Source organism: Pristiophorus japonicus, unplaced genomic scaffold (assembly GCF_044704955.1).
Source record: "Pristiophorus japonicus isolate sPriJap1 unplaced genomic scaffold, sPriJap1.hap1 HAP1_SCAFFOLD_47, whole genome shotgun sequence".
NCBI classification, from domain to species: Eukaryota; Metazoa; Chordata; class Chondrichthyes; family Pristiophoridae; genus Pristiophorus; species Pristiophorus japonicus.
In genome coordinates, this window is record NW_027254374.1 from 4,400,585 (window position 1) to 4,418,868 (window position 18,284).

The 18,284-nt window shown below is 47.2% G+C and overlaps 4 non-coding genes across 4 annotated transcripts; 1 reads left to right on the plus strand and 3 right to left on the minus strand.

Moving 5' to 3' along the window:
* Positions 1-241: 241 nt before the first annotated feature.
* Positions 242-314, minus strand: trnav-cac (transfer RNA valine (anticodon CAC)). Its single transcript has one exon. It is a non-coding gene; the product is annotated as a tRNA-Val (tRNA).
* An 8,708-nt stretch (positions 315-9,022) lies between these two features.
* On the minus strand, positions 9,023-9,095 carry trnav-cac (transfer RNA valine (anticodon CAC)). Its single transcript has one exon. It is a non-coding gene; the product is annotated as a tRNA-Val (tRNA).
* Positions 9,096-10,380: 1,285 nt separating this feature from the next.
* trnaq-uug (transfer RNA glutamine (anticodon UUG)) lies at positions 10,381-10,469 on the plus strand. Its single transcript is given in 2 exon segments — positions 10,381-10,416; positions 10,434-10,469. It is a non-coding gene; the product is annotated as a tRNA-Gln (tRNA).
* A 7,346-nt stretch (positions 10,470-17,815) lies between these two features.
* trnav-cac (transfer RNA valine (anticodon CAC)) lies at positions 17,816-17,888 on the minus strand. Its single transcript has one exon. It is a non-coding gene; the product is annotated as a tRNA-Val (tRNA).
* Between the last annotated feature and the right edge of the window lie 396 nt (positions 17,889-18,284).

Sequence of the window (18,284 nt, forward strand, 5' to 3'; positions counted from 1 at the left end):
TTCCCCATTCATTAACCGACAGCGTTGTTTTGTAAAATTGTTACTGAGGGTCAGTGGAAACTTCAATAAATGAAATTTAATCATTCGAGGATTTTGAATCATTGATGAAGTTTTCTCCCTTATCTGACTTTACACACTCTGCATTTAGGAGACTGGTTTAAAATGTTCAGTGCTCATGTGACAAGAAACTGGGGCGACTTTTGTTCAATTTATTTCACAGCAAAAATAGTCTCCAAAATAATGTTTCTGCCCGGGCTCGAACCGGGGACCTTTCGCGTGTGAGGCGAACGTGATAACCGCTACACTACAGAAACGCTATGGTTCAGGTAATCTCAGGAATATAACCAGAGCTTTAACCTACACAGCTGGCCGATACTTCAGGAGCTTGCTTTACGAGAATAGAATGACGCTGCTATATTTAGGAAGGCTGTGAGTGTGGCAGGAATTGATCTCGTGATCCCAGACTTTACACATAGGAACAGGAGATGGCCATTTAGCAGCGCGTGGTTAGGATCTGGAATGCACGGCTTGAAAGGGCGGTGGAGGAAGACTCAACCTTGTCTTTCAGACGGGAGTTGTATAAGTGTCTGAAGGAAAAACAATTGCAGGGCTACGGGGGAAGGGCGGGGGAGTGGGACTCTCTGAGAGTCGGCACGGGCTCGATTAGCCGAATGGCCTTCCGTGCTGTAACCATTCCATGATTCGATAAGTTAGTGGAACATTTCATAGTGTGGGTGGGAGCACAACATTGCAAAGGGACATGGATTGAGTCGGCAAAACTAGAGGCATCTGATTCAGGAGATTCGTGGGGTGCGGAAATTCAGGTGTTTATTGACTTTGAAAGGAACATTTTTGCTTTGTGCTGTTTCGGACATTGAAACATTTGTGAAATGAATTTTTTGCAGAAAGGGATGCAGCATTTAAACATCTGCCTTAACACTTCTTTCAGGATGTCAGCTCACATTTCGTTTCGATGTTATTCTTCCAGAATTGCTATTTCCTTTGGTGTTTCACAATAACCGGCACCTTGCTCAAAAGTCAGTCTCACTGTTTCCCCAGTCTCCTGTTGATGTTATCAGCAATGAACATTTTGACCCAGACCCCGAAAGCACAGTTTGTAAAATGATTTATGGTTTCAGAATTCACTTGCAGAGCAGAGAAGAAATGATTCAATTATGGAGTTCCTTCAGTTAGCATTTCTTTAATTGTGCAAAAGAAGATTGTGGGTTAATTAATGATGATTTTCCATGAAAGCAACATAAAATTAAAAGAAATGCAATCGCCCAACATTGGGCTTAAACCCAGGACCTTGTAATTAAAAGTCTCATGTTCTACCGACTGAGCACGCCGGGCTTCTGGCTAACGCTAGATTTTATCGCTCATTGCAGCCAGGCGCCTGTTGGCCACCCGCAGCCTGGATACAGTAACGTCCCAACAGCTCATTGACAGTCGGAGTGGGACTGTGCGGTGCTTCAGAAGACAGGTCGAAAAAGCAAATTCACTGATTCCGTCCCATGTGCTCCACCGATCAAGAAAAGCAACACACTAAACATGCTTCAATAATGGTTACACCTGAGCTCCACAATTGTTCAGTAGTTGGCTCGTTGGTCTAGGTGTATGATTCTCGCTTTGGGGTTGTTACTTGAAATTTGCGAGAGGTCCCGGGTTCAAATCCCGGACGAGCCCTCAATTTACCCACGAATTTTGAACTTCATCGAATTTTTGCAAAGAAAGACTTGCATTTCGACAGCACCTTTCAGGAACTCATGACGCCCCAAAGCGCTTTACAGCCGTTGAGTTATGTTTGAAGTGTTGGAGTGTGGGGAAAGATGTGCCCGAATCAACCGACACGAACTGCAACTCTTTGCGAAGGAGTTCGGTGCAAAGAATCAGGTATCTCAGGGACTTTGCCTTTCTATGAATGAGTTCTGCTTGTACCTGCATTCAAGCTTGAAACAGCAACTGGGCTTCATCTCACTGGAGCAGCGTGTAGCGGTTAGTGAGTAGGTGACCAGGTTGATGTTCGCCGCTTTCAATCTTTGAAATTTCACCAAACAAAGATACGGTGAATCCAACTGTCCCTGTCAAGCGACAGATTGAAGGGATCGGTGCTCCAAACAGAGCTGGAACACGCGCAGTGCAGTAATATGGTCCGCAACATTAAATGTCAGAGTTATTAAACAGACAATAATTAAACATACACTTAACAACAGTACTTACACCCAAACCTTGCGAATGTTCGCCGAAGAACTCAAACACGTTACAGTTCCCAGCTCGGTGTACAAATTGATCAAAAATTAATCGGATTCTAAACTATCTGTTCCAAATGCCACATTTTATAACTTTTCCTTACCCCTGCGACGTGACAATTTAAATTTTTAATAGTATTACCGAACACAAGTGCCCAACTTCTGATGGAAGTTCATTAACCTGAAACGTTAACTCTGTTTCTCTCTCCACAGATGCTGCCTGACCTGCTCAGTGTTGCCAGCATTTACTCTTTTTATTCTCCAAACTTATAATCAGAAAATCACTTCCCTTGTCATCTAACTACACTCCTTCCTGATATGTAGCCTTGTCCTCCAAACCAGGCTCCTTTCGGATGATTCAGGCATTCATTGGAATTATAACTTCTGCACGATAACAATTCTGTGAATTATGTAACTATGTAATACTTGCCACCAGAGTGCGCGACTGTTGGAGTCCTAATGGTCACCTGCTCACACGTGCAGGGCCAGTATAAAAGGTCGGCTGCCATGTTGTTCAGGCACTCTGGAGTTCTAATAAAGAAGACTAAGGTCACACTAAGTTTAGCTCACAGTACTCAGCCTCGGGGAGTTTTTTTCTACACAACAATTGGCGACGAGTAACAGAACACGAACCTTCACACAACCATGGCTGCCGTTGGAATATTAGAGAGATCCGTAGAGGGTGATGATTGGGAAGCCTTCGTCGAGCATCTCGACCTGTACTTTGTGGCCAACGAGCTGGAAGGAGACACTAACGTGGCCAAGCAAAGGGTGGTTCTCCTCACCGTCTGTGGGCCTAAAATGTACAGCCTCATCAAGATTCTGCTCACACCGACAAAACCAACGGAGAAGGAATATTCAGAGTTGTGCACACTGGTTTGGACTAGCTCAAGCCGAAGGAGAGTATCCTCATGGCCAGATATCGTTTTTACACGCACCATCGCTCTGCGGACCAGGACCTGGCGGATTGTGTCACCTACCTGAGACACTTCGCGGGACCTTGCTATTTTGGAGCTGCGTTGGGGCAAATGCTGTGGGACTTTTACGTGCTGGGCATCATCCACGAGGTCATTCTTTGAAAGCTGTTGGCTGCTGAAAACCGAGACCTGAGCAGGGCCATCGCGATTGCCCAGGCATGCATGGCCACGGACGATAACACCAAACAGATATCTTCTCAACATCGAAGCTCACCGGCAAGTACTGTGCATAAAATGATGTCGCTAGCCGGCTGAACTGCATATGGGAGGGTCGATACGTCTGTGGGTGCAAGACCTGTGATGACTCAGAGTGCGCCATCGGGGGTAAATGTGAATCTATTAGCACCGTGTTGGTGCTGCGGGGGTAATCCTCGGGCCCATCAATCTCGATTCAAGCACTACGTGTGCAAAGGCTGCACAACGATGGGGTAACTCCAGTGAATGTGCAAACGTGCTGTGACATACCAAGTGGCTGAGGATGATCGATCCGGCAACTGAACCCAAGGAGCAAGGACTCCCAGGTGCAGGTGGGGATGTAGAATTCTATCAGGGAGGCGTGAGGGTGTGCCCGAAACGTTTCCTTTGGCCACCTGTGGCTCGCTTACCGTGTCGGAGTTCTGAGTAGAGCGCTTGCTTAGGGAGTCTCATGTTGGGCATGTGGACAATGTGGCCCGCCCAGCGGAGCTTGTCGAGTGTGGTCAGTGCTTCAATGCTGGTGATGTTGGCCTGAGCAAGAACACTAATGTTGGTGCGTCTGTCCTCCCAGGGGATTTGCAGGATCTTGCGTAGACAGCCCTGGTGGTATTTGTCCAGTGATTTGAGATGTCTGCTGTATATAGTCCATGTCTCGGAGCCATACCGCGGTGCAGGTATCACCACCGCCTTGTAGACCATAAACCTGATGGCAGATTTGAGGTCCTGGTCTTCAAACACTCTCCTCCTCAGGTGATCGAAGGCTGTGCTGGCAACACTGGAGGCGGTGTTGGACCTCGTCATCGATGTCTGCCATTGCTGATAGTAGTTTCCCGAGGCGTGGAAAAGGCACTTACAGCCTTCCTAAATATAGCACCCTTATTCTATTCTCTTAAAACAAGCTCCTGAATTCTCGGCTAGCTGTGCAGGTTAGAGCTGTGGTTTTATCCTCAGATAGATTCGACCACAGTGTTTCCGTAGTGTAGTCGTTATCACATTCGCCTCACACACGAAAGGTTCCCGGTCCGAAACCGAGCGGAAAGATCTTGAAAACTTGAATATGGGCCGAATACCTGACTCCTGTTCCTAACTCTTACGTTCTTCTGATCTCTTGACCTTTCACAGAAGAACAAACTCTCCTCTGAACATGCATGAGAAAGCTCCAGAAAATATTTCCCCCCGAGCTGCTTTCGCGTGTGAGGCGAACGTGTTAACCATTCCACTGCGGAAACATCTCCACTTTCAGCACCAGATTACCAAAAATAAACCCAATGAGATCGGGATAAAAGTTCCTCACATGCTCAGAACAAAATATATCATTGATGGTCGACAGAAGAATGAACAAACTTCAGCACCAGGTCAGACGGAAATGTTCAGCGAGCAGGTGGACTGCTGAATCGCACTTTTAAGAAGTTGGTGGTGACAAAACAAATTTGTTTCGCTTAATGATTAAATGGGACATGAACCCACATCTCCAGAGGAGAACAGTAACGTGAATACAACACCTTACACCGCTCGGCCATCCTGACTATTCAGTGCTGTGTGTGGCCACCTGCAGGTTGATTTTGTACTTTTGTGTCCTCTCACATGAAATAAACGAGGGCATCAGGCGTATCTCTGCCTGACACCGGTGAAACAGTGAGACAGACCTTGGAGCAAGGGTTTGGTTATTTCGACACAGCAAAGGAAATATTAATTCTGGAAGAACAATATCCAAAAGAACAATGACCAGTGAGCACCCTCTGTGCTGACTGGGAATGTGTTCGCTCACCTTAAACAACTTCTGTCCCACACTGAAAGTTCTCAATCCTTCTCCTCCGCTAGCCTTTACAGAAATGTCACCAATCACCCAGCCACCGTGTTCACTTCCTCACAATGGGGCCACAGAGGCTCCTACCATCTCCCCGCGATCAGCGAACTCACCCAGTTTACAAAATTATACCTCGAACACGTGCCTGGCAAAGGGCAGGAGAAGCCAGATAGTCTGTGAGGTCGGTCTATCACAGAAAGTATTGGTATTCATGGTGATTACAGCAATTATTAACCGTCTCACAGAACTCAATTATTTTTATGCGATGAATTGATCGAGGATTGAAACCAGGTTAGTGCGCTGGATCTTAAACCCTTGACCACCAGGTAACAGTTATGATACATGTCGATATAGTTATATATATTTATATATGAACCTGAATGTCAATGGCTACCTACCTAGAACTCGCGGTGCCCACGGTAGTGTGTCTAACTTTGAGTGAGAGAAACGGTTCCACAGTGACACCTGTCATATGTCCTACATGGTTATTGCTTGTACTATTGCAAGTTGTGCACCAGAGGAACTGCAGTGGGAGGCTTGTAGCTTACATGTTCAGGTGTGCCTGGCCTGGTATAAAAGGCAAGCCATCAGGTGTGATCCTCACTCTGTGGTTATCAATAAAGGACGAAGGTCACTACAGTTCAAGCACTACACATTGTCTCGTGGAGTCATTATCAGAGCATCTGAAGGTATAACAATTGGCGACGCGATTACGGACCTTCACACGAAAATGGCTAACCTTGGTACGTTGCAGCAGTTCGCCGATGGTGATGATTGGGAAGCCTTTGTGGAGAGGCTTGTCCATTTCTTCATAGCAAACTATCTGGCAGGTGACAACACGGTCACACTGGCTGATAAGTGCAGAGCTATCCTGCTAACCAGTTGTGGGCCCACCGTCTACGGCCTCGTCAGGGACTTGCGGGCACCAGCGAAGACAATGACCAAGATGTACGAGGAGCTTGTAACACTGATCCAAGAACAACTCAAGCCCAAAGAGAGCATCCTCACAGCCAGACAGCGGTTTTATACACACCGACGGCCCGAAGGCCAGGAGATCACGAAATATGCTGCAGACCTCAGGAGGCATTCGGCACCGTGGGATGTTGGTGACCACCTCACCGAAGCACTGCGGGATATCTTTGTCATCGGAATCGGCCACGAGGGCCTTCTTCATAAGCTACTGTCAGCAGATACCACAGTCACACTGCAGAAGGCCATCTCCGTGAGCCAAGCATTCATGACCTCGACCTGTGGCTCCAGGCGGATGACTCATCCTCAGGACTCAAACCCGGCAAGTACTGTGCACAGAGTGGTGCCTTTTAGAGGCTGGACTGTAGAACGTGAACGTTCTCAGGGGAGAGAGAACAGGTCCCCGAGTCCCTAAACTCAATGTCCATGGTCAGATCAGCCATGATCTTATTGAATGGCAGAGCAGGATCGAGGGGCCGAATGTCCGACTCCTGTTCCTATTTCTTCTGTTCTTTTGTTAATCATTTAAGGAGCTTGAATTATTGATGAAGTTTTCTAAGCTATCTGACATTACACACTCTGTATTTCGGAGACTGGTTTAAAATTTTCAGTGCTCATGCGACAAGGAACCTGGGGCGAATTTTGTTCAATTTATTTCACAGCAAATGTAGTCTTAAAATAATGTTTCTACACGGGTTCAAACCGGGGACCTTTCACGTGTGGTTCTCCAAGTGGTGGAGGTAGTGCTCGAGTTTAAAATGGTGCATTCGATCCACTTTGAAAATGCATCTACAACTACGAGGATCATTTTGCCCATGAATGGGCCCGCATAGTCTACGTTCACCCGCGACCACGGTTTGGGAGGCCAGGGCCAGGGGCTCAGTGGAGCCTCCCTGGGGGCATTGCTGAGCTGGGCACAAATAGTGCACCTTCGGACGCAGAGCTCCAGGTCCGCGTCAATACCAGGCCACCAGACGTGGGATCTGGCTATGGCCTTCATGAGAACAATCCCCGGGTGCTCGCGGTGGAGCTACCAGACAAATGCCTCTCTGCCTCGCTGAGGCATGACTACTCGACTGCCCCACATCAGGCAGTCAGCTTGAAGTGATAGCTCATGCATGCTCCTGTGAAAGGGTTTTAATTCCTCAGGGCAGGCATCACGAGCCTCTGCCCAGTCACCGGTTAGGACACATCTTTTTACTAAGGATAACGTGGGGTTGCTGGCCGTCCAGGCTCTGATTTGGTGAGTTGTTATGGGCGAACCTGTGGACTCAAAGGCATTGATTGCCATGACTATCTCACAGTCCTGTTCGTCAGACCCTTCCGTGGTGGCCAGGGGTAGCATGCTGAGGGCGTCGGAACAGTTGTCTGTGCCTGGTCTGTGCCTTATGGTATAGTCGTAGGACGCCAGCATGAGTGCCAACCGTTGAATTGGCGCCGAGGCGTTGCCGTTTATTGCCTCACAGAAACTTCTGGTACAACAGCCCCAACAGAGGGGAGCTGACCAGTGAGCTCCCTCGTTGCTGATCGGGAATGTGTTGGCTCACCTTAAACAACTTCTGTCCCACACTGAGGGCCCAACTTTAGGGTGGAGTTGCTCCTAGTTTTTTGGAGCAACTAGTTTACTTTTTAGAATGTTAGAAATTGCAATTCTCGGATATTAGTTTGCTCCAGTTCAACTGAAATCGTTGAGGTTGGCTTCAGGTAAGGTATTTTTTTTCAAAAGGGGGTGTGTCCAGCCACTCAAGCCTTTTTTGCAAGATTCGGCAGTGAAAACCTACTACAAACTAACTCCGGCTGGAGTAAGTTCCCACTTTTGTAAGTTCAGAACAACCTTACGTAGAGGTAAGCTCAGTGCAGGCACAGCCAGAGAGGGGGTGGGAATTAAACACAAAAAGGACTGAAGCATTAAACACATCACTTAAAATGTCCAAAAACCTCTTTTGATGATATCTTGCCTTATATTTGCTGAATGAGGATAGTTGCTTCTCTTTTTATAAATAAACAAGTGTTACCTCACGGCTGAGGCAGGCACATTCCGGCTGCTTTCTGATGAGCTGTAAGAGATTATTTAAGAGTCCGAGGATCCTGTAGCCCCCCACAATAGGATATCCTCTCCCCCGGAGTTTTCCTCAGCGTGTGCTCGGTGTACGGGGAGCTTTGGCCTGGGTCTGAGGTAGCTTGCATCACAGCGATGGACAATAAACCTCTGAGCTCTGGAACTGGGAAGAGCGAATAACTAATGAGTTGTTTGTGGGTTTGAAATGCGGCTTAGATCTGCTGGTATTAACCGAGGCAGGGACTGTGAGACATTGCATTGTGTTCAGATTTAATCACAGCAATATCCGCAGTCATGAGCTGAAAAGGACGAATAGCTGAAAAAACACAAGAAAAAAGCTTAAGAAATGTCAGCAATGGTGGTCAACTATTTAATCTGTTTCCTGCTCGTTTAGTGGTGCGGCGCTCACAGAGGGAGTCCGGATTCTGAAAGTAACTCTTTCATTCAAAATCTTTAAAAGAATGACATGCAACGAATTAAACTCTGTGTCGGGGGATGGGGATGGGTGAAGATTATTTGTTTTATTCCCCATTCATTAACCGACAGCGTTGTTTTGTAGAATCGTTACTGAGGGACAGTGGAAACTTCAATCACTGAACTTTAATTATTTAAGGATTTTGCATCATTGATGGTGTTTTCTCCCCTATCTGACTTTATACACTCTGCATTTAGGAGCCTTGTTTAAAATGTTCAGTGCTCATGCGACAAGGAACCTGGGGCGACTTTTGTTCAATTTATTTCATGGCAAAAATAGTCTCCAAAATAATGTTTCTGCCCGGGCTCGAACCGGGGACCTTTCGCGTGTGAGGCGAACGTGATAACCGCTACACTACAGAAACGCTGCGGTTCAAATCATCTCAGGAATATAACCAGAGCTTTAACCTACACAGCTGGCCGATACTTCAGGAGCTGGTTTTACGAGAAGAGAATGATGGTGCTATATTTAGGAAGGCTGTGAGTGTGGCAGGAACTGATCTCGTGTTTCCAAGACTTTACACATAGGAACAGGAGATGGCCATTTAGCAGCGAGTGGCTAAGATCTGGAATGCACGGCTTGAAAGGGCGGTGGAGGAAGAATCAATCTTATCTTTCAGACGGGAGTTGGATAAGTGTCTGAAGGAATAACAATTGCAGGGCTACGGGGGAAGGGCGGGGGAGTGGGACTCTCTGAAAGTCGGCACGGGCTCGTATGGCCGAATGGCCTTCCGTGCTGTAACCATTCCATGATTCGATAAGTTAGTGGCACATTTCATAGTGTGGGTGGGAGCACAACATTGCAAAGGGACATGGATTGAGTCGGCAAAACTAGAGGCATCTGATTCAGGAGATTCGCGGGGTGCGGAAATTCAGGTGTTTATTGACTTTGAAAGGAACATTTTTGCTTTGTGCCGTTTCGGACATTGAAATATTTGTGAAAGGAATTTTTTGCAGAAAGGGATGCAGCATTTAACCTTCTGCCATAACACTTCTTTCAGGGTGTCAGCTCACATTTCGTTTCGATGTTATTCTTCCAGAATTGCTATTTTCTTTGGTGTTTCACAATAACCAGACCCTTGCTCTAAAGTCAGTCTCACTGTTTCCCCAGTCTCCTGTTGATGTTATCAGCAATGAACATTTTGACCCAGACCCCGAAAGCACAGTGTGTAAAATGGTTTATGGTTTCAGAGTTCACTTGCAGAGCAGAGAAGAAATGATTCAATTATGGAGATCCTTCAGTTAGCATTTCTTTAATTGAGCAAAAGGAGAATGTGGGTTCATTAATGATGATTTTCCATGAAAGCAACATAAAATTAAAAGAAATGCAATCGCCCAACATGGGGCTCAAACCCAGGACCTTGTAATAAAGCGTCTCATGTTCTACCGACTGAGCACGCCGGGATTCTGTCTAACGCTAGATTTTATCGCTCATTGCAGCCAGGCGCCTGTTGGCCACCCGCAGCCTGGATACAGTAACGTCCCAACAGCTCATTGACTGTCGGAGTGGGACTGTGCGGTGCTTCAGAAGACAGGTCAAAAAAGCAAATTCACTGATTCCGTCCCATGTGCTCCTCCAATCAAGAATAGCAACACACTAAACATGCTTCAATAATGGTTACACCTGAGCTCCACAGATGTGCAGTAGTTGGCTCGTTGGTCTAGGGGTATGATTCTCGCTTTTGGGGTTGTTGCTTGAAATTTGCGAGAGGTCCCGGGTTCAAATCCCGGAGGAGCCCTCAATTTAACCACGAATTTTGAACTTGCATCGAATTTTTGCAAATAAGGACTTGCATTTCGACAGCACCTTTCAGGAACTCATGACGCCCCAAAGCGCTTTACAGCCGTTGAGTTGTGTTTGAAGTGTTGGAGTGTGGGGAAAGATGTGCCCGAATCAACCCACACGAACTGCAACTCTTTACGAAGGAGTTCGGTGCAAAGAATCAGGTATCTCAGGGACTTTGCCTTTCTATGAATGAGGTCTGCTTGTACCTGCATTCAAGCTTGAAACAGCAACTGGGCTTCATCTCACTGGAGCAGCGTGTAGCGGATAGTGAGTAGGTGACCAGGTTGATGTCCGCCGCTTTCAACCTTTGAAATTTCACCAAACAAATATACGGTGAATCCAACTGTCCCAGTCAAGCGACAGATTGAAGGGATCGGTGCTTCAAACAGAGCTGGAACACGCGCAGTGCAGTAATATGGTCCGCAACATTAAATGTCAGAGTTATTAAACAGACAATAATTAAACATACACTTAACAACAGTACTTACACCCAAACCTTGCGAATGATCGCCGAAGAACTCAAACACGTTACAGTTCCCAGCTCGGTGTACAAATTGATCAAAAATTAATCGGATTCTAAACTATCTGTTCCAAATGCCACATTTTATATATTTTCCTTATCCCTGCTACGTGACAATTTACATTTTTAATAGTATTACCTAACACAATGCCCAACTTCTGATGGAAGGTCATTAACCTGAAACGTTAACTCTGTTTCTCTCTCCACAGATGCTGCCTGACCTGCTCAGTGTTAACAGCATTTACTCTTTTTATTCTCCTAACTTATAATCAGAAAATCACTTCCCTTGTCATCTAACTACACTCCTTCCTGATATGTAGCCTTGCCCTACAAACCAGGCTCCTTTCGGATGATTCAGGCATTCTTTGGAATTATAACTTCTGAACGATAACAATTATGTGAATTATGTAACTATGTAATACTTGCCACCAGAGGGCGTGACTGTTGGAGTCCTAATGGTCACCTGCCGACACGTGCAGGGCCATGTTGTTCAGGCACTCTGGAATTGTAATAAAGAAGACTAAGGTCACACTAAATTTAGCTCACAGTACTCAGCCTCGGGGTGTTCTTCTCGACACAACAATTGGCGACGAGTAACAGAATACGAACCTTCAAACAACCATGGCTGCCGTTGGAATATTAGAGAGATCCGTAGAGGGTGATGATTGGGAAGCCTTCGTCGAGCAGCTCGACCAGTACTTTGTGGGCAACGAGCTGGAAGGAGACACTAACGTGGCCAAGCACAGGGTGGTTCTCCTCACCGTCTGTGGGCCTAAAATATACAGCCTCATCAAGAATCTGCTCACACCGACAAAACCAACGGAGAAGGAATATTCACAGTTGTGCACACTGGTTTTGGACTACCTCAAGCCGAAGGAGAGTATCCTCATGGCCAGATATCGTTTTGACATGCACCATCGCTCCGGGGACCAGGACCTGGCGGATTATGTCACCGACCTGAGACACCTCTCGGGACCTTGCTGCGTTGGGTCAAATGCTGTGGGACTTTTACGTGCTGGGCATCAGCCACGAGGTCAGTCTTTGAAAGCTGTTGGCTGCTGAAAACCGAGACCTGAGCAGGGCCATCGCGATCGCCCAGGCATGTATGGCCACGGCCGATATCACCAAACAGATATCTTCTCAAAATCGAAGCTCACCGGCAAGTACTGTGCATAAAATGATGTCGCTAGCAGGCCGAACTGCGTATGGCAGGATTGATACGTCTGTGGCTGCAAGACCTGTGATGACTCAGAGTGCGCCATCGTGGGTAAATGTGAATCTATTAGCACCGTGTTGGTGCTGCGGGGGTAATCCTCGGGCCCATCAATGTCGATTCAAGCACGACGTGTGCAAAGGCTGTACAACGATGGGGTACCTCCAGTGAATGTGCAAACGTGCTGTGACTTACCACGTGGCTGAGGATGATCGGTCCGGCACGGATCACGCAGCACATGCAACTCAACCCAAGGAACAAGGACTCCCAGGTGCAGGTGGGGATGTAGCATTTTATCAGGGAGGCTTTGAGGGTGCGCCCGAAAGGTTTCCTTTGGCCACCTGTGGCTCGCTTACCGTGTCCGAGTTCTGAGTAGAGCGCTTGCTTAGGGAGTATCATGTTGGGCATGTGGACAATGTGGCCCGCCCAGCGGAGCTTGTCGAGTGTGGTCAGTGCTTCAATGCTGGTGATGTTGGCCTGAGCGAGAACACTAATGTTGGTGCGTCTGTCCTCCCAGGGGATTTGCAGGATCTTGCGTAGACAGCCCTGGTGGTATTTGTCCAGTGATTTGAGATGTCTGCTGTATATAGTCCAAATCTCGGAGCCATACCGCGGTGCAGGTATCACCACCGCCCTGTAGACCATAAGCCTGATGCCAGATTTGAGGACCTGGTCTTCAAACACCCTCCTCCTCAGGTGATCGAAGGCTGTGCTGGCACACTGGAGGCGGTGTTGGAACTCGTCATCGATGTCTGCCATTGCTGATAGTGGGTTCCCGAGGCGTGGAAAAGGTTCCCGAGGCGTGGAAAAGGCACTTACAGCCTTCCTAAATATAGCACCCTTATTCTATTCTCTTAAAACAAGCTCCTGAATTCTCGGCTAGCTGTGTCGGTTAGAGCTGTGGTTTTATCCTCAGATAGATTCGACCACAGTGTTTCCGTAGTGCAGTAGTTATCACATTCGCCTCACACACGAAAGGTCCCCGTTCTGAAACCGGGCGGAAAGATCTTGAAAACTTGAATATGGGCCGAATACCTGACTCCTGTTCGTAACTCTTACGTTCTTCTGATCTCTTGACCTTTCACAGAAGAACAAACTCTCCTCTGAACATGCATGAGAAAGCTCCAGAAAATATTTCCCCCCGAGGAGCTTTCGCGTGTGAGGCGAACGTGTTAACCGTTACACTGCGGAAACATCTCCACTTTCAGCACCAGATTACCAAAATTAAACCCAATGAGATCGGGATAAAAGTTCCTCACATGCTCAGAGAAAAATATATCATTGATGGTCGACAGAAGAATGAACAAACTTCAGCACCAGGTCAGACGGAAATGTTCAGCGAGCAGGTGGACTGTTGAATCGCACATTTAAGGAGTTGGTGGTGACAAAACAAATGGGTTTCGCAAAATGATTAAATGGGACATAAACCCACATCTCCAGAGGAGAACAGTGACATGAACACAGCACCTTACACCGCTCGGCCGCCCTGACTATTCAGGGCTGTGTGTTGCCACCTGCAGGTTGATTTTGAACTATTGTGTCCTTTCACATGAAATAAACGAGGGCAGCAGGCGTATCTCTGCCTGACACCGGGGAAACAGTGAGACAGACCTTGGAGCAAGGGTTTGGTTATTTCGACACAGCAAAGGAAATATTAATTCTGGAAGGACAATATGCAAAAGAACAATGACCAGTGAGCTCCCTCGGAGCTGAGTGGGAATGTGTTGGCTCACCTTAAACAACTTCTGTCCCACACTGAAAGTTCTCAATCCTTCTCCTCCGCTGCCCTTTACAGAAATGTCACCAATCACCCAACCACCGTGTTAACTTCCTCACAATGGGGCCACAGAGTCTCCTACCATCTGCCCGCAATCAGCGAACTCACCCTGATTACAAAATTATACCTCGAACACTTGCCTGGCAAAGGGCAGGAGAAGCCAGATAGTCTGTAAGGTCGGTCTATCACAGAAAGTATTGGTATTCATGGTGATTACAGCAATTATTAACCGTCTCACAGAACTCAATTATTTTTATGCGATGAATTGATCGAGGACTGAAACCAGGTTAGTGCGCTGGATCTTAACCCCTTGACCACCAGGGAACAGTTATGATACATGTCGATATAGTTATATATATTTATATATGAACCTGAATGTCAATGGCTACCTACCTAGAACTCGCGGTGCCCACGGTAGTGTGTCTAACTTTGAGTGAGAGAAACGGATCCACAGTGACACCTGTCATGTGTCCTACATGGTTATTGCTTGTACTATTGCAAGTTGTGCACCAGAGGTAACTGCAGTGGGAGGCTTGTAGCTTACATGTTCAGGTGTGCCTGGCCTGGTATAAAAGGCAAGCCATCAGGTGTGATCCTCACTCCGTGGTTATCAATAAAGGACGAAGGTCACTACAGTTCAAGCACTACACATTGTCTCGTGGAGTCATTATCAGAGCATCTGAAGGTATAACAATTGGCGACGGGATAACGGACCTTCACACGAAAATGGCTAACCTTGGTACGTTGCAGCAGTTCGCCGATGGTGATGATTGGGAAGCCTTTGTGGAGAGGCTTGTCCATTTCTTCACAGCAAACTATCTGGCAGGTGACAACACGGTCACACTGGCTGATAAGTGCAGAGCTATCCTGCTAACCAGTTGTGGGCCCACCGTCTACGGCCTCGTCAGGGACTTGCTGGCACCAGCGATGACAATGACCAAGATGTACGAGGAGCTTGTAACACTGATCCAAGAACAACTCAAGCCCAAAGAGAGCATCCTCACAGCCAGACAGCGGTTTTATACACACCGACGGCCCGAAGGCCAGGAGATCACGAAATATGCTGCAGACCTCAGGAGGCATTCGGCACCGTGGGATTTTGGTGACCTCCTCACCGAAGCACTGCGGGATATCTTTGTCATCGGAATCGGCCACGAGGGCCTTCTTCATAAGCTACTGTCAGCAGATACCACAGTCACACTGCAGAAGGCCATCTCCGTGAGCCAATCATTCATGACCTCGACCTGTGGCTCTAGGCGGATGACTCATCCTCAGGACTCGAACCCGGCAAGTACTGTGCACAGAGTAGTGCCTTTTAGAGGCTAGACTGTAGAACGTGAACCTTTTCAGGGGAGAGAGAACAGGTCCCCGAGTCCCTAAACTCAATGTCCATGGTCAGATCAGCCATGATCTTATTGATGAGCAGAGCAGGATCGAGGGGCCTAATGTCCGACTCCTGTTCCTATTTCTTCTGTTCTTTTGTTAATCATTTAAGGAGCTTGAATTATTGATGAAGTTTTCTACGCTATCTGACATTACACACTCTGTATTTCGGAGACTGGTTTAAAATTTTCAGTGCTCATGCGACAAGGAACCTGGGGCGAATTTTGTTAAATTTATTTCACAGCAAATGTAGTCTTAAAATAATGTTTCTACACGGGTTCAAACCGGGGACCTTTCACGTGTGGTTCTCCAAGTGGTGGAGGTTGCGCTCGAGTTTAAAATGGTGTATTCGATCCACTTTGAAAATGCATCTACAACTACGAGGATCATTTTGCCCATGTTTGGGCCCGCATCGTCTACGTGCACCCGCGACCACGGTTTGGTAGGCCAGGGCCAGGGGCTCAGTGGAGCCTCCCTGGGGGCATTGCTGAGCTGGGCACAAATAGTGCACCTTCGGACGCAGAGCTCCAGGTCCGCGTCAATACCAGGCCACCAGACGTGGGATCTGGCTATGGCCTTCATGAGAACAATCCCCGGGTGCTCGCGGTGGAGCTACCAGACAAATGCCTCTCTGCCTCGCAGAGGCATGGCTACTCGACTGCCCCACATCAGGCAGTCTGCTTGAAGTGATAGCTCATGCATGCTCCTGTGAAAGGGTTTTAATTCCTCAGGGAAGGCATCACGAGCCTCTGCCCAGTCACCGGTTAGGACACATCTTTTTACTAAGGATAACGTGGGGTTGCTGGCCGTCCAGGCTCTGATTTGGTGAGTTGTTATGGGCGAACCTGTGGACTCAAAGGCATTGATTGACATGACTATCTCACAGTCCTGTTCGTCAGACCCTTCCGTGGTGGCCAGGGGTAGCATGATGAGCGCGTCGGAACAGTTGTCTGTGCCTGGTCTGTGCCTTATGGTATAGTCGTAGGACGCCAGCATGAGTGCCCACCGTTGAATTGGCGCCGAGGCGTTGCCGTTTATTGCCTTACTGAAACTTCTGGTACAACAGCCCCAACAGAGGGGAGCTGACCAGTGAGCTCCCTCGTTGCTGATCGGGAATGTGTTGGCTCACCTGAAACAACTTCTGTCCCACACTGAGGGCCCAACTTTCGGGTGGAGTTGCTCCTAGTTTTTTGGAGCAACTAGTTTTCTTTGGAGAATGTTAGAAATTGCAATTCTCGGATATTAGTTTGCTCCAGTTCAACTGAGTTCGTTGAGGTTGGCTTCACATAAGTTATTTTTTTTCAAAATGGGGTGTGTCCAGCCATTCAAGCCTTTTTTGCAAGATTCGGCAGTGAAAACTTACTACAAACTAACTCCGGCTGGAGTAAGTTCCCACTTTGTAAGTTCAGAACAACCTTACCGAGACGTAAGCTCAGTGCAGGCACAGCCAGAGAGGGGGTGGGAATTAAACACAAAAAGGACTGAAGCATTAAACACATCACTTAAAATTTCCAAAAACCTCTTTTGATGATATCTTGCCTTATATTTGCTGAATGAGGATAGTTGCTTCTCTTTTTATAAATAAACAAGTTTTACCTCACGGCTGAGGCAGGCACATTCCGGCTGCTTTCAGATGAGCTGTAAGAGATTATTTAAGAGTCCAAGGATCCTGTAGCCCCCCACAATAGGATATCCTCTCCCCCGGAGTTTTCCTCAGCGTGTGCTCGGTGTACGGGGAGCTTTGGCCTGGGTCTGAGGTAGCTTGCATCACAGGGATGGACAATAACCCTCTGAGCTCTGGAACTGGGAAGAGCGAATAACTAATGAGTTGTTTGTGGGTTTGAAATGCGGCTTAGATCTGCTGGTATTAACCGAGGCAGGGACTGTGAGACATTGCATTGTGTTCAGATTTAATCACAGCAATATCCGCAGTCAGGAGCTGAAAAGGACGAATAGCTGAAAAAACACAAGAAAAAAGCTTAAGAAATGTCAGCAATTGTGGTCAACTATTTAATGTGTTTCCTGCTCGTTTAGTGGTGCGGCGCTCACAGAGGGAGTCCGGATTCAGAAAGTAACTCTTTCATTCAAAATCTTTAAAAGAATGACATGCAACGAATTAAACTCTGTGTCGGGGGATGGGGATGGGTGAAGATTATTTGTTTTATTCCCCATTCATTAACCGACAGCGTTGTTTTGTAGAATCGTTACTGAGGGACAGTGGAAACTTCAATCACTGAACTTTAATTATTTAAGGATTTTGCATCATTGATGGTGTTTTCTCCCCTATCTGACTTTATACACTCTGCATTTAGGAGCCTTGTTTAAAATGTTCAGTGCTCATGCGACAAGGAACCTGGGGCGACTTTTGTTCAATTTATTTCACGGCAAAAATAGTCTCCAAAATAATGTTTCTGCCCGGGCTCGAACCGGGGACCTTTCGCGTGTGAGGCGAACGTGATAACCGCTACACTACAGAAACGCTGTTGTTCAAATCATCTCAGGAATATAACCAGAGCTTTAACCTACACAGCTGGCCGATACTTCAGGAGCTGGTTTTACGAGAAGAGAATGATGGTGCTATATTTAGGAAGGCTGTGAGTGTGGCAGGAACTGATCTCGTGTTTCCAAGACTTTACACATAGGAACAGGAGATGGCCATTTAGCAGCGAGTGGTTATGATCTGGAATGAACGGCTTGAAAGGGCGGTGGAGGAAGAATCAATCTTATCTTTCAGACGGGAGTTGGATAAGTGTCTGAAGGAAAAACAATTGCAGGGCTACGGGGGAAGGGCGGGGGAGTGGGACTCTCTGAGAGTCGGCACGGGCTCGATTGGCCGAATGGCCTTCCGTGCTGTAACCATTCCATGATTCGATAA